We start from the raw sequence: 16,563 nt of genomic DNA, 5'->3' as shown, positions 1-16,563 counted from the left end.
TCTGTGGAGCAATGGCATGTGCTACTCTGGGGATTCGGGTCCTGAGGTTCCCCGCCTCTTCTTCCCCACCCCCCAGCCAGCAGCTTCGCAAAGAGCTTTTTATAGCTCCCAGAGCACATCCAAGCTCTCCTCGTCGGCTTCACTTTCGTGGCTGAGTTCGCTTGTCCGTCAGTAAAGGGTGCAATTTAGCACGAGTGCAATTACCAAGAGATATTAACGCAACCGGTAAAAAAAATAAGTAAATAAAAAAGCAGCCCCAAATACTGTCACACAGAGCTCGAAGGGAACCGATCTCGACTGACAGCCCCAGGGGAGGAAGGACGGGTGCCTACGCTTACACCGCGTTGTCCAGAGGAATCAATGAAGGAACGAATGAATGGGGAGAGCCGGGAAAAGAATGAATGGGGCCCGGCTGCGCAGCCACACGCCGCCCGCTCGCAATGAATGAACCGCCCCTCGGCCGCAGCGTCCCAGCGCCGCACCGGGGCGCTGTTGCCCCGCCGCGGCGGCTGCGGCGGCGGCTGGAATCTCCCGGCCGCGCACGTGGCCGGGGCGGAGGAGGCCGAGCGCCGCCAACGCTAGATGTCACCTGGAGGCAGCGGTGGCGGAGGCCGCTGCTGTGGTGGGGGTGGGGGAGGGGGCGAGGGGAGGCTATAAAAGTAACTCCGCGGCACGTGCACACTTCAGGGAAACTTCAGAGCCCGGCCGCGGCCGTAGAAGGCGCTGGGGCTGCCTGCGCCGCGCCGGGCACCCTCCCTGTGAGCCGGGCGGGCGGATCCCCGAGGGCTGCAGGCGACCCGCTCCTGGCCCCAAGGTGGCCCTGGGATGTTGGGCGAGTGAGGCGGGGGCGAGGAGGAGCAGCAGCATGAGCGGCAATGGGAGCGGGCTGAACGCCTCGCACCCGCCCGCGGAGCTCAGCCTGGACCGGCCCGCCTGGGTGGCTTCCACTTTGGCTGCCATCCTCATCTTCACCATCGTGGTGGACGTGCTGGGCAACCTGCTGGTCATCCTGTCCGTGTACAGGAACAAGAAGCTGCGGAACGCTGGTAAGGAGAGGGGAGGGGTAGCGAGCATTGACTGGCTAAACCCAGGGTGGTGAGTTCAATCCTTGAGGGGGCTAGTTAGGGAGCTGGGGCATAAATTGGGGATTGGTCCTGCTTTGAGCAGGGGGTTGGACTAGATGACCTCCTGAGGTCCCTTCCAACCTTGACATGCGTCTAAGGGCAAGGGGGGGCAGTGCCGGGGGGGTTGCCAGCTCCAGCACTTCACCCCAGCTGTCCAGCTTCGCTCAGGCGTCGGGCGCTGCTAGCCCACGGCTGTCTCACGCCAACCTGACGGGCACGGAGAGTTCGGGCCCCGGGAGAGCTGGTCCTCATTGCCTTGGCGCCGCGGCGTGGGAAGCTTGTGGCAAACGCGTCGCGCTCCGCAGCGGTGCAGAACGCGAGCCTCAGGCCAGCCCCCTTCTGCAGAGCTATTTTTAACCGGCCTCGACTGGAGCTTTTCTCGCTGTTGGAGCCTTGCTCGTTTGTAGATAAAACTCGGGATGGGTATTCGGGGGGTGGGGGTTTAAAAGTCCCTGCAAGACCGCGGATACAGTATGCGACAGATGTTTCACGGCAAATCGGCGCTCAAGCTCTGTGATGTGTATTTTTAGCAATTGCAACCAAACCGTGGTGCTATTTAAAGCTTTCGTTCAGTAAAAGTGTGAGCCGGTATAACAAACAAGCTTTGCTTTGCAAAGAATGAAACCTGGAGAGAGGATGCCGGAGCTTGTAGTAGTATGTGAACAGACCAGATGTCACGCTACCGATCTCTAAGTTGAATATTACTTAATACGTCTCTCTGCATAAAATAACAGAGGGTTGTGACATCTGACAAAGTCCAAAGGTTTAGTTATGGCTGATGCATAATTCAGAATAAAGGCACAAAGTTGATAAGCATCTCTCTTTATTCACCAACTACTTGCTGTTTACTTCTTTTAAAGACTGAAGCCATCTGACAGAAAATCAGATTTAGGCATGCCTCAGAAAAGTGGATTTTTGACAGGATAGGATCTGTGACGGGCTATTGGGTAAATCCCTCTTAGTTTACTGATTATTGGTCCGACAGACAGGAACTTCTCCTTCAGAGGCTCTGCTTTATCAGGTCAGACCAGCTGCTGCGCACGTGTACCAAATCTGTGCACTCAAAACCCTTTTGAAACTGTCATTGAAAAAAAAATAAAGAGGGAATATATGCAGGGAGCTGCGGTGCTAAACAAAACAGCTATTTCTGTGTTGCTATTTTTTCCTCCCCCCTAAACCAGGGGTCTCCAAACTTTATGAGACGAGGACCATATTAGATTTTTTGAAGGGGCTTCGCAGGCTGAAGTAACTGTGAAATAAATTAAATATATGCAAAATCATTAAAAAAACCACTACTCTACTCTGTGTCAGTGTTGCATTAAATTCTAAATCAGGTATAAAAGTTAATCAATGCAGGTACTGTGAAATCACACAATACTTATTGATACGTTAAAAATCATTTCACATTTTTTTTATTTCTAAAAACTCACATTTGTATCATACAAATACACATATTCAAAAATAAAGAAATATTATTTTAGAATTAGTGAGAAGTATGGTACTGATGTTCTTCTGACAACATTGCATTTAGCTGTGGTTCAAAGTTAGCGTTCCCTAGCATCAAAATTGATTGTAAATGTTCATCAGACAAGGTCGAGCTGTAGTGGGATTTCACATATTTCATCATTGAAAATGTTTTTTCACACACATAAGTAGTGCCAAACACTGACATTAATCCACAGACAGAGTTTTTTACATGAGCATATTGATCACTTGACAGGCATTTACAGAACTCTACCAGACTTCCTTCCTTATATTTGTACTTCAGCATGTCATAGGATTGCAGGTCAGTCACTTCCATTTGAAGTTCAAGTGACTGCTCCGCGTGCCTACTCAGCTGCAGCCTGCCTGCTTTGTGCTGATGGGTATCTATGCCCGCCTGTTTGCTTCTCCTGCTTGGCTGCAGCAACCACTCGCCCCTAAGCTGGCTCCCAGAGGCACTCACCCCTCTGCACAGCTCAGCTGTACTGCCCCCCCCCCCATGAGCTCCTGCCGTGGCCCCTCTCCCTGCCTGCTCCTCGTGCCTACTCAGCTGTTCGCCACTTCTCCCCTGTTGGTCGGAGGGCGGACAAATGGAAGCCCAGGGCCGCATCCGGCCCCCGGGCCGTAGTTTGGAGACCCCTGCCCTTAACTGTTGTAAACGACTGGTTCCGGTTATTGATGAATGGCCTGCAGAATTTCCGTGTTCACGCCACAGAAGTCAGTTGAGTTAGACTGGCTTGAGACTGGTGTTAGAGACGAAGCTTGGTTTTGAATCTAGACAACTGCCATGTAACTGTTCTCTGTTTGTATTCTAAATCTAACTGACACTGCATAAAAGGTTTCTAAGGTCACTTTCTAAGTAAGGTAATTAAAATGGTTTATAGTTTTCTTTTCAAGGAATAAAGAAGAGGACGACTTGTGGCACCTTAGAGACTAACCAATTTATTTGAGCATAAGCTTTCGTGAGCAACAGCTCACTTCATCGGATGCATACTGTGGAAAATACAGAAGATGTCAATAAGCATGATTAAAATGAAGGCAAACTTCTTTTCTTATGTCGTTATCACTGATCTGAGCCTTCTGTCACTTAGACCTTGATGTAAATAAGGAGTACTTCCATCAAAACCAAAAGTGATGTGAGATCAGAATCAGATTCTAGAATTCCAAGTCAAGCTGAACTTTGTCTTGCCATTTTTTCTCATTTAGACCTTTCTTTTTATCCTAGGGATTTTTTGTCGAAGTAGGTATATATTTTTAATGGGTCTGTGGGTGAGAGTTAATGGATTTAGATAAACCCCTCATGTTAATTCACACTCCTCAGTTCTTCTCTTGGGAATCTGAAGTCTAGAGAGCCATAGTAACAGACCCCACAAAATATAGTGATGTGTACCCAAGAGTAGAATTGACTCCTTAGACTCTTATATCTATATTTGTTCTGCTTTAGCTCTCAGCACATCCCACTCATATTCTTTCAAATGCTCACTTTTCACGTTTCTCACTCTCTGCCTTTTTCTTTCTCAGTGCCTATTGAGAACTGCAGCAAACTATGATAACACAGAGCTAAGGCCAGAGAATGTTTTGGGGATATTGAATTGTATTAGGCTAGGTAGTGGGACAGATACTGCTGTAATTTAACTAAGAAACTGGTTTATAGTAGGAAATAATTCATATTGTGTTTTAGGATATAATTTACTAGTAAAACAAAGTAGTTTCCTAGGAGATAGATTAAAACTTCTGTCCTGTAAGAAAAACTTTGAATACTTTGATGAAAGAAAATGTATGGACTTCAGGATCTTGGGAAACATGGAAAATGGTTAAACGAACAAATTTTATAATCCTGTAACTTTTTAGGCCCCACCCAGCGAAAATTTAAGCTGGTCCGTAACTTCAGTGATGTGACTAGCCCCATTGAACATTACATTGAATTCAGTGGGACCACTCATGAGTAAAGTTATCCATGTATGTAAGTATTTCCAGGATCCGGGCCTAATATTATTTTGATTGGGGAAAGGAGGATTTTCTTTAATTTTAGTGCTGTTAAACCAGGATATTTAGGAACAGGCTAAATTTTAAATGTCAGGTTATTGATACATCTTATTTATAATTTGTTAATTATAAGGAAAGTTGCAACTAATTGCTTAGCCATAATGAGAAAGAAACTTCTGATTTTGCAGCATCATATATTAATGAGTCATTTGCTGACCCATTCCTTGAGGAAAAAAGGACACGGGCTGAAAATTCTACCTGAAACAGGTCAGGGAGGAGCAGAAGATGCCTTCTGAAGAATATGTATTTCAATGAAGATTACTGTTCCTTCTGAAAAAGAGGACAAACTGAACTATGGAATATTTAACATTGTACCAAAACAGGTGGATGTGGTGGGGGAAAATATCTTGCATCTCCATCTCTCTATTTTATATATATATATATACATACGTACACACACACACACACACACACACACACACATTTTTTGGAAGATAACTACAACGTCAATCTGTGGACTTCTTTTATTGCTAAAATATGCCCTGGGGAATAGTAGGAAAACCTAGAAAAACCTTCACAAGAAGTGGTATCACCTGCCTGCCAGTCAGAAGGTTAGTGAGGTACTGTGATCAAAGCAAAGGAGTCAGTATCTCAAAGAAGCTTTGTCTCAGCACGCGAGGAGTGTCTGATACAACAGACTCCTTCATAGTCACAGACGTGGCTTCAGTAGATGCTCTTCTAGACACAGAAGCCGATGATGCAACTGGTAGGATCCTCTTTTATTTAATGTACTTGACTGTAATGAGTTTCATAGTTCTGACCTAATGTTATGGTGATTTTTACGATCAACATATTACTAGGCCAAGTTCAGTCTTGGTGCAAGCAGCTGTGATCTAGGTCACATTGGCTTACACCAGGGCTGAATTTGGCTCCTGATGTCTTTTAACTTTGGCACAGATTTAATGGGAAACATTCAAGGCATAAGGATTCTGATGTTTTAAGTCTTGACCTGATGTCCAGGTCGATGAAACTTTAGTAAGCCATTCATGTGCTGGCTTTCTTATTTTTTTTATAAAGAGGTTCAGTATAAATCATGGAATGTATTTCATGGTTCTTTGTTAATGCTTATAGCTCTGCCTGATAAATTCTTTTAACAAAAGTCCTGAGTTGAAAAATTAAAGACACAGATTTTTGCTGAGTTGCTCTGCTCAGTGTTGCAAAGGCTAAAGTGACTTAGGCTTTTAAGTGCGTAAGGCCCAGATTCTCAAAGACATTTAAATTCTGAAATCAGGGGGAGTTAGGTGCCTAAATAGCTTTTGAGGCTCTAGCTAAATCACTTGTGAATATGAGACTTCGACTCCTGAGTCACTTAAGCCTTTGAGCACTGAGTAGAGCAATGCCTAAATAGTTTAAAAATCTGGGCCAAAGTGACTGGCCTCAGGAAAGGTAAGTGGGGAAATACAAATAGTTTTCAAACCATTGCATAACGTTATTACTAAAAAAGCAAAATATTAGAGCACCTCAGTGAATGCAGAAAGCAGGTAACTTAAAGAAGTTTATAAAATGGTATAAGTAAGAATTCATATGATTGACTGTCCTTATACCTTCATTGTTCTCCTTGTCAAGAAAACAATGCATCAAGAACAAGGCGATGAAGCAGTTGTAAAAAATAGCTTATTACGTGGTAAGTTAAAAATGATTTCTCCCCTATTAGGGTCTCATTCTACACTCTTTGCATACGCACAAAACGACCATTGTAATCACTGGGAGCTTTGCATACACAAGGACTGCAGGTTTGGGACCTTATTAGTTAATGAAGGGAGCTGCTTTCAGTCTTATCCCTCTTCATCTTCCTCTTCCCCATCCAAACTGTATTATTTTGGCCAAGTTAATTGTTTTTGCATGGCTACTTGGAGGAGCCAGCATAAAGGAGTCATAAAGTGGTCTTAAGAGCCACCCACTGAATTCCTGGGGAGCTAAATTGGGTTCAGGGAGCGTAGTTTGTAAAGACAGGACCAAGAATGTCAGTGCGTGAGGTTGAGAGCAGCCCCAAATTAAATTTGTATGTTCATTTGGGACATCTAGGAAAAAATGAAGGAGGACAGCTACTTATGTGAAATGTGTTTTTAAAAAGTCCCTTTAAATAAAAAATAACCTGAAGTATTTTTATTAATACTGTTGTATTTTTAGAATCCGGGGCACAGTCAGTTGGAATCCTGCATGTGGAGGGCTTACAGAATTGGGCTCTTGCTTTTTAAAAATTAAATATGTTGCATAGCAGCATATTAATCTGGTTGGTGAAGAGACTTCTTAGTTTCAGTATTTACATTTATTAGAAATATTATACATGGGGGTTTTCAGATGATCAGAGAGCAGCTTTCATTCAGCCTTTTCATTCTGTTAATTGTTCTTGATGATCTGTTTTTTTTCTGTCAAGACATTCTTCAACAGAGTATTTGTCATGATCTGTTTACAAAAAGAAATGAAACTTCTTCTGTTGTGAAACAGACTAAAGGAATTATTGTCTCTATTACAGATTTCCCTGGATGACTTTTGCATACCCAGGGAGAAAATGGGTAGCCCAAGAAATGTTTGGATCATCAGAGAGAACAGCTGTAGAAGACCAAATAATAACACGTGAAATAAGGGTCTGAAGAAAATTGACTGACATATTGATGGCAATGAACATTGGTATTTCAGACTTGAGTTACTTCAGGTAGCAAAAATGGTAAGCCAATTGGGGGTGGAGGGGGAAATGTCTAGCTGAGTTGTTGAACTTGTCCACCTGATGGACAAAATTACAAAGCAAAATGTACAGTTTTGGACAAAGCAATTCCTTTAGAGTAGTAAATGGTGATTTTTGGTTAATAATTCATTCAAGCTTAGGGTTCACTTCAGAAACTTGTTGAAGTGGGACCTTGTCCTTTCAGTAACCAAAAATTAGGGGTCAGCATTTTTAAAAAAAGTATGGGGTTGTTTTTTTTTTTTTAGTTTTTGTCTTTCCTTACTCTTCCTGCCAGTTTTTAATTTTATGAACTGGCTTACCTTTCTGGAGGCACTGCTTCTTGTCTCTTGCTGTCATGAAACACTGTTTCTGGTTGGAAACACTTTTTTCTTTGTCTCTTCTAGATTTTGGTTCTCCCCTTTTCTGTTTTTTCTTCGGGGTTTTTTTTTCTATTCTTCGTCTGTTGTCTCTAGTCTCTTTTCACTTCCTCTCTTCCTCCCCTCCCCCCCAGTACTCTGCTACTCTGTTTCTTTTACTCTTTGCTGTTTTTTCTTTTCCTTCACCACTATACATGTTTCTAGCATAATGACAATTCTAGTTTCTAATGATAGAAATGCTACCAGCAGTAGATATCAGATACCAGTAGGACCACTAACAAACCCTCTTAGACATTGTGGCTTGCTTTCATAGGGAAATAAAACTTCTGCAATGTCAGACCAGAATTCAGAGTAGCAGCCGTGTTAGTCTGTATCCACAAAAAGAAAAGGAGGACTTGTGGCACCTTAGAGACTAACACATCCAGAGTGCAATTTTGCAGTCTGAAAAAACACCTTGCACCCTTTCTGTTGGCAACCTCTTTTTCTTATGCACTTGCTTCAAAACTTCCTGAAATATCACACTAACGTTCCACTTTTGAGTAATGGAACTCCTCCAGGAGGACATGATTACTAAATGAGTTCTTTTTTGGAATGAGACACAAATGTGTGTTAATAGCTTTTCAAAAGAATTTATGGATCTTTTGTAAACAAATAAACATGTATTTAATATGTTTGTAAATAATGCTTGAGCCTTTATTATATAAATAGTACCAAGAGAATAGTACCCTTTCAGTAGGGTAGCCCTTCCAAAGTCCACCTGCACTGGGGGCAATGATTGAGCTGAATAGGGTTGTAAAGCTGTGTATCTTTCATGCTGAAATGAGTCTCCCCATTCTTTTGAACTATGTCATTTTAAGGATGGAAGATACAATGAAACAAACTAAATAAGAATCCTATGGTATGCCAGAGAACAGATTTGTCAACCCTGTGGGCATGCTGCAAACCCCATCTTCCTCTCCTATGTTAGGCTATTGAGGAGGGTGTGGGTTGGAAAAAATATATTTAGGGGCAATCTTTGGTTTATATTGTGATTTGTAACTTATGGGATGGGTTACTTTGAGCACTGGATGGACACCTTTCATTGTGCAGTAATATGTGCAGTAATAAATAATACAAAAGCTCCAAGTTCAGTATTTTTTTAAAAGCGCAAAACCATGTCAGTTTCCATTTAAAAGCAGTTTTGCACCAGAAATGTTTTCAACCAACTCACCCCAATAGCTAGAAGACTGAAACAAAGAAATCATACCTGACTATCACAGCTTCTGGTTCCACACTCTTTCAGGCAGGGTTAGCACCTGCTCAGGAATTCTGTTCTTGATTCTTCTGTGCTTACTGCCTTGTTTGGCATACCTTGTAAAGCCACAGTTACAGAAATACGGAGATACTGCATTACTTTGTTTGCATACTGCTACCGTCTTTTCCCTTCAGCCCCAAAGATTTCCCATCATCCTCCCTTTCTCTGTCTCCCTTCTCAAGTTTCTTCCTCCCCAACATCCATGTTTTTCCCCATTCAGACACTCCTGTTTCCCTCCATAACATACTAACTATATAGACTCTTCCTAAGGCATGGTCCCTAACCTACACATGATTATGGAGATGTGGCTTTAGTGATTACTTCACCCTATGCAGTGCTACAGCCATGTGATTAGATTAGGGACCATTCTCCAAACTCCTGGAGGACTCTGAGCAGTCTTTATAGCTTAGAGTCCTAGGACAGACCTAAAGGACTCAAACTATAGAGATTGCAGCTTGGAGCACCTCTCCCTCACGCCCCAGCTCTTCCAGCAAAAACAGGAGATAAAGGCAGGGCCGGCTCTAGGCACCAGCAAAACGAGCAGGTGCTTGGGGCAGCTCATTTCTAGGGTCGGCATCCAGGCGCCGGCCATGCCGCCCCTAGAAATGTGCCCCCGCCGCCCCAGCTCGCCTCCACTCCGCCTCTGCCCACTCCCCTGAGTGCACTGCCGCCTCTCCGCTTCTCCCCCCTCCCTCCCAGGCTTGCCGTTTCGCACGGGGGAGGCAGCGGTGGTGGAGTGGAGGCGAGCTGGGGCGGGGAGCGGTTCCTCTTCCCCCCTCCGTTACTTCCTGCGCTCCCCCCCCCACCCCTGCTCCCCTCGGCTCCGCCTGCTCCCCTGAACGCGCTGCCTCTCCCTCGCCTGAGAGGGAGGGGGGAGAAGCGGAGCGGCGGCGTGTTCAGGGGAGCAGGCGGAGCGGAGGTGAGCTGTTGCGGGGGGGAGCTGCAGGAAGCAATGCGGGGAGGGGGGAATACGGCACGCCCGGAGGAGGAGGCAGGGCTGGGGATTTGGGGAAGGGGTTGGGAAGGAGTGGAGTTGGGGTGGAGCTGGGGGTGGGGGGACACGAAAAAAAAGCAGGGGCGGCCAAAAAAGTTTTTGCTTGGGGCTGGAAAAATCCTAGAGCCGGCCCTGGATAGAGGCATATGCTCGTGAAACCAATAGGGAGTGTCCTAGCGGGGTTCAGGAAATTGACCTCTGGTTTGGTAGTTTCCACCAGTACAAATAAAATGAGATTAAAATGCTATCAGTTTAGAATAGGGGCATTTCCCCACACTTTGCATGTGTGTGACTAAGTGACTGTACATGTTACATGACAGTGGAGAAATAGATCTTCCGCCTGTTGGTTTAGAAGTTGAAGTCCGGGTACAAAATTTGAAGAGGATGCACGATCATTTTCTCTTCTAATGACAAAAAGGAGATCCAAAAAGTAATTGTATTTCAAATGTACTTTTATGGTTTATCGGCTTTTCAAAGTTTTTTAAAATTTTTATAACATACTTCTGTAAAGCCAATGAGTTTTAAACAATTAACATTTGGAGCAACTCAGAATTGAAAAGTTTATTTTGACCATAAAATCATGTTACATAGATATTTTATAGAGATTATGTATGTACTATGCATTAAATGTATAACATCCATTTTTCAGTCATTAAAGATGACATTCCTTGCAAAGGTAGAAAACAGGATACAAACTATTCTTTCCTTTGACTCATGTTGCCACATTTACTCATAAGATTCTCATTGATATTAATGAATGAATTAATTAATTAATTACCTAAATCCCCTTTGGCAATGCAATGTATGTGGTTGACGGCCCTCTTCCCCTTTCAAGAATGGATTTCAGCTTCACTTCACTTAACTGGCCTATATGACAATCAGATTTATGGGAATAGTGCTTCATGGTGGCTGAAAGGCAAACAAATCTGGGACTCCTGTAAAGCTATTCAATTGGGTTGCCATCTGCAAGGCCCAAGATTCATGTGTATACTTCTCTCTGGACCCTACACCTTCACCCTTCTTCAAATAACTCTGACATAAAAACAGGGGGAAGGTTTGTGATCCAGAGGGTGAGGCCCAATTGGGAATTTGCTCAAAACTAATGTGTTTTCCCAGGGGACTCAGTTTATGTCCACAGAGCTCTCATTCCATACCACGGGCACTGGAATGTGAATGGTAAACTGCATTATCACCTTAGCCTGTCACTGTTGGGATGGAGCCCACTGCAGCGGCAGGTTTAGCAGTATTTTCTGAGCAGGACTTCCTTGGGTTAGGACTTTCCAAGTAAATAAATCCTCCCCATGTCCTAACACAGGAATCAGTTCTTATCTTGCTGATTGATATTCCATGTGACTAATCAAGAACATAGCTTTTGTTAGTAGGCCATGTCAACTAAACCTGAATAGGAGTACAGTACTACTGTACAATCTTGTATTAGTCAGCCACAGAAAACATTTAGGGCCTGATTTTCAGACACGCTGAACACTCATAACTCCATTTGAAGTCAATGGGAACTCTGGTCATTCGTTACCTTTGACAAATAGGTAAAAAAGCCCATGCAGGTCTTTCCTTGTCTGACCACTCAGGAGCTGTTGGCCAAGCAGATGGAGGGGTAAGTGCCATGTACAGTCTTGAAGATTTCCATGCAGTCTTTATATGAGAGATGAAGGTAAAGAGTGTGTGGAGGAGGAATACTGGAAGTCCCAGAAGCAGACTGCTTATGTGAGTAGTAGGAAATTTGCTACAGTAAATTTCAACAAAAGTGGGGTTTTTTTTATCAAAATTTTCCCTGAAGTGTTTTTTGTCAAAACACAAAAACTGACATATTTTGTCCAAAATGAATGTTTTTCCATCCAAAAACTGCAATATTTCAGTCCAAAGCTAAAAACTTCTTGCTTTTCAGGCATTTGTTTCCTAAAATTTTCCCCCCAAAGCAGGTGCTTTTCATGAAAAAATTTGTTTAATGCAAACCGCAATTTTCGACTGAAAAACAGTTTCAGTGGAAAACTTTTGAGCAGCCCTTGTGGGTAGTCTCCTCTCCATTGTCAGCAGCAACAAACTTAATTAATGCCTCTACTGTCAACATCAATAAGCTAGATTGAGTGAGCCTTCCTACTTCCAGCTAATTATAAAGACCTATTCCTTTCCCAATCTGTCTTGGGGGCAAATAAGTGAATTTACTTCACCCCTAGAGTTGACAGAGCGGTATGACCCAATTGGAGGTGGGGAAAGAACAAGTTTAGCATGTACACCTGGAAAGCCTGAAAGGACAAAAGCTACTTCCACGTTCACTTCTCATTACATGGCACCTTTCACCCCTTCACTCTTTGAGCAGCTCTGTAATTCCTGGCTGTTGAGCTAGAGCGGTGTATTAGCATTTTTGCTTTTCTTCAGCTCCCTTGGATAGGTTAGCCTGTGTCAATATCCACAGTCTTATTTTGAGACAGTGGTGATGCTTTGCTAGGATAGGACCCTAAGATCTTTTAGGTTTGGTGAAGAGCTAGACACTGGTCATTAACTTTAAATAAATGTTCTCTGTATAAATTCATATGGACTAAATTCATTCCTGGTACAACTTCATTGACTTCAAAAGGAGTTTCTCTAGTTTAGGCAACTTTCTAATACTGGATGGGGAGCAAATTAGTATGGGTGATCTACAAATAAAATGTTTTTAAACATTGTTTTTATTTTATTAGTAATGTGCATGCATTTGTCATGGCTCAATTATGGGAAATCTTTACATAGAAAGTATCTCTTCAGATTATCTTTTGTTGAATTCATTTTTACTGGGATTCCATCTGATTATAATACTTCAGCAGTGTAATACTATTAATCTAACATTCAGGTTCATATGATTATGATTTACTAACAATCTGTGTTGATGTTTTAGTAATGCAGTGGTTAATAATAGGGCATTTAGATAATTACAGTTTTTAATATGATTCAATTTGCAAATTGTTTTTAATTACTGATATATTTACAGGCTGGAAGTGTAATATTTTTGTAACTGTGGGATTCCAGGATGGCTTTTTCTACAGTTAAAACATACCAACCCTTTTGTTGTTACCATGTGAATGGTTTTAAAGAAACAAAATAAATGTTTTTCCATATTCCAATTGAGCATGCGGACGTTCATTAATCTGTTTCTTTAAACACATTTTTTTAAGATCATGAAATTTGAATATTTTTGGCTCCGAGCTAAGTGAAACTAAAACTACATGGCATGGAGCAGAGCGGACCTCATCTAATCATGAAAATTATGCCACAAAGCAGGGGAGTGGACTCTTGTAGTGTGCTTTCCCGGCACCTGAGCTGTGAAGCCCTCCACACGAAGAAAACGTGTTTGGGGCTCTGCAGCTTTTGGGAGGTACTGTGACTGGCTGAAATATCATGGGTCTGGGGAACAGTTTCTCAACACAGAATGTTCCCCTTCAGAACCTGTAGATTTTCCCACCGAAAGCTCAGCAGAAGTTAGTGGTATTCATTGGAGCCTTGAATTCCTTTGTTCCTACCTTAGATAGAGGGACCAAAGCAACGTGGCTGCTCAGAGATGCCAGCATTTCAAAAAATGATCCTGACAACAAGCTGGGGTAATCTGGAGTCTGCTCAGGGGAAGTGGGAGGGAAAGGGTACGTGCATGCTTTCTGAAGAGCATGTGAAGTGATTTGCAACATGAATATTTTAATTCTCAAGGCCTCAACTGGCTTTGAGTTCAGCTCAGCAGCCAGAACCCATGAAGATCCCACTTCTCCCTTTAATTAAAAAAAAAAAAAATTCTGACTCATAACTGGTGCCCCCTCACCTACAGATGATTCTGTTCTCGTGGGGAGGCCCAGTGACCTTCAATTCCCTCCTCAACTGGCATCATCAGCAACCAGTTTCTCACTTTGATATCTAATTAATCTATCTTCTGCATTCTTTTTCTCCAGTGGAGGGCTGTGTGCGTGATCTCTCTGCTACTTTGGTCGTCTTTTTCTAGGGATTGGAAAGGTTTGGGGTTTCCCTATTCTTGTTTTATTACTGTCTCCTCTCCCCCCTCAGTATGTGCCCATCTGCCCAGCTCTGTGTCCCATGAGTATTCTGGGAAATGAGTACTCCCTGGGAAATATTTTCTTTACAAATTCCCCCATCCCTCTTCACCAGTCTCAGCAAACTCAGGGTGAAAACCTGGCTACAGTGAAGTCAATGGGAAAACTTGGAGTTCAAGGTTTCCCACTCAACATCTATATGGGGCAATAGTTGGCCTATGAAAGGCAGGAATCTTGATCTGCCATAGTCAGGATCCAAATACTTACCAGGCACTGGGGATCCTGCCATAGCTGCCCTTTTTATGCATGAATAGTAACTGCAGTAAGGGACCAAGACATAACATCTTTCTCCCCATCCTTTGTGTGCCCTGGGACCATCTTTAAAAACGTAGAACTGTCCTGGCTAGACTATCACCACCAAGCCAGCTGTGCTTTCTGGTCCCCCTTCTCCTTACACAGCTCACAGTGGGGCTGACGATCAGTGCAGATGCCCAGAGAGCTATATAGTTGGGACTAGTACACTTAGTGGAAGTACATGGCTACATACCTAGCCATATATACTCTATCTGTCTATTAACCCTTCGCCAATCCCTTTATCCTTTGGGCAGTATATATTGGAAAGTCAGTTGAAATTTCATATATGTTAGACAAACAAATTATGACTCAGATGATGATTCAAGATTATCTCGGCAGGGAGAAGACCACAGACTATTGCAATACCTCCCTTGTCTAACCATTTCAGTAAATGGATTTTGTGTTCAGTGGATCAAGGACAGTTTGCCTGGCCCACGTTGTCTGGATGGATAACATCAATCTGTTCTTGCTGTTCTTTGCCCCCCTCTGCTTTCTACTCACAGGAAATGCTCCAGATTATCAAATTTTGCAAATGTATGAGCTGTTTGCATAAAATTGCTGGTGTGAGTGTATATGTACATGATCTGCATATATATATGCATTTGTGTTTGCATGCATGTGTGCACACAGAGTCTGTCAGGGATGGGCTCAAGAATGGGTGCTGTAGAGCCAACAAGGATAATTTCCAGATGGCTGGTTAAGCCAGTTTTCCATCCTCTATGCATAGCTTGGATAGAGTGGAGTGGAGCAGGGCCGAGGATGTGTCCCAGTATGTGGTGTTAACTGATGTAAAGCTCATAAGATTCTCGCACTTGCTGTTTCCTACAAAAAAAATGCGTTATTTTAAACATTATTTTTAACGAGCATTATTTTTAGTGAGCATTTCTTTGGTTACTTCCATTATAAGTCTGCCTACCTTTTCACACTACCTTTTCAGCTCACTACTTCTTGCCTTGTTTCTTCCACAGTCATCATATCCTACTACTGGGAATCTCTGCAGTGTCTGAAAATAATGTTGACTATAGGTGTTTTGGTGGCTGCTGGAACACTTACATTGACTTTCATTGCTTTCTTGGCACAGAACTTGCATTATTTAAAGATTTGACTTTTTTCAGTCCATACAGCATTATATGTTTGTCTCATGTATCCAGTTTTTTCCAGTAGTTTCTGGAAGCTCCTAAGAATTTCTCTTGGTTCTATTTGTTGTACATTTGCATTCTTTCAATGGATACTTCATAGGCTTAATATGCAAGTATGAAGATGGCTCCCTGATATATCTGCTGATTCCTGTAGCTTCTTTGACCACTCTCATATTGCAGGATTACTTTTCTGATAGCAAGGTTTAAATTTGTACTATCTTTCTTAAGTTGCCTGCTGTGTTTAATCGAATAATACTTTTTTCTCTTGTTGTTTTGATGATGGATCTTTCAGTTTTGCTCTGAAATCTTGTGGAATTACAAGCTGATTTTGACTGTGGGCTTTCCTTTAAGGCTCATGTTAGACATTCTCTGATATTGTTTTATAAGTCTCTGGAGTGTTAGGATATTGAAATGTTCTCAGGGCATAGCACACTGCCATTTTAAAAGGGGACCGCTATTCTTCCCCGGTAATTTTTCCTTGTAAGACTCGCTGTAACATAATAAAGACAATCTAGAGATGACTGTCAAATTGAACGGAGCTCTTTGTGGGCTTCTCTGATATAAAGCCTGAAACCCTGAGTAATCTTAGTCTCCACAAGTAACATGAGGCCCTAAAAAAAGACGTTGGACCTGATTAATGTAGGTACGTTGGTTGAAGTTAAGGTAATGGTAAGTAAGCTGTGTTCAAGGATCTCAGGAAAGGGTGAATTGGCAATCCAAGTGCCTGTGTGTATTTGTTTTCTCTTTAGGATATCACTCATTTGTCACAGCCCTTTTACATGACTTCATTGTAAGTTTTTGTTAGTGGGTGTCCCTCTTACTTCCCTCGAGCGCTAGCAGCTACAGAACGTGGCTGACAGCATGCTGACTGGAGTCAATGTCTCTGAGCATGTTACTCTTGTGTTGAGAGAATGTCACAGATTACCAGCAGATCTTCTATTATATTTGCTTATATTCAGAACTCTCCATTATCTCTTCCTACCATATTTCCTCATAAAACCTTCTTAATCATCATTCCATTATGTTCACCTGTCTGTATATTGAACTGCTGACAATTCCT

At 42.7% G+C, this 16,563-nt stretch overlaps 1 protein-coding gene across 6 annotated transcripts in view; it reads left to right on the top strand.

Moving 5' to 3' along the window:
• The first annotated feature begins 694 nt into the window (after positions 1–694).
• MTNR1A (melatonin receptor 1A) overlaps positions 695–16,563 on the top strand; it is a 104,040-nt gene continuing 88,171 nt past the window's right edge. For 2 of the 6 annotated variants that reach the window (XM_074951297.1, XM_074951298.1), the window contains exons 1-2: positions 695–1,046; positions 7,129–7,320. The gene's annotated coding sequence lies outside the window, so the exon portion shown is untranslated. Of the gene's footprint in view, positions 1,047–4,780; positions 5,061–5,147; positions 5,359–5,922; positions 6,277–6,879; positions 7,321–16,563 lie in introns of those variants that run through there. The other 4 variants (XR_012639337.1, XM_074951301.1, XM_074951302.1 and 1 more) reach the window with 4 other exon arrangements.

This window comes from Natator depressus, chromosome 4 (genome assembly GCF_965152275.1).
Source record: "Natator depressus isolate rNatDep1 chromosome 4, rNatDep2.hap1, whole genome shotgun sequence".
NCBI lineage: Eukaryota > Metazoa > Chordata > Testudines > Cheloniidae > Natator > Natator depressus.
Note: the sequence above shows the minus strand (reverse complement) of the source record. Positions and strands in the feature narration are given on the sequence as shown.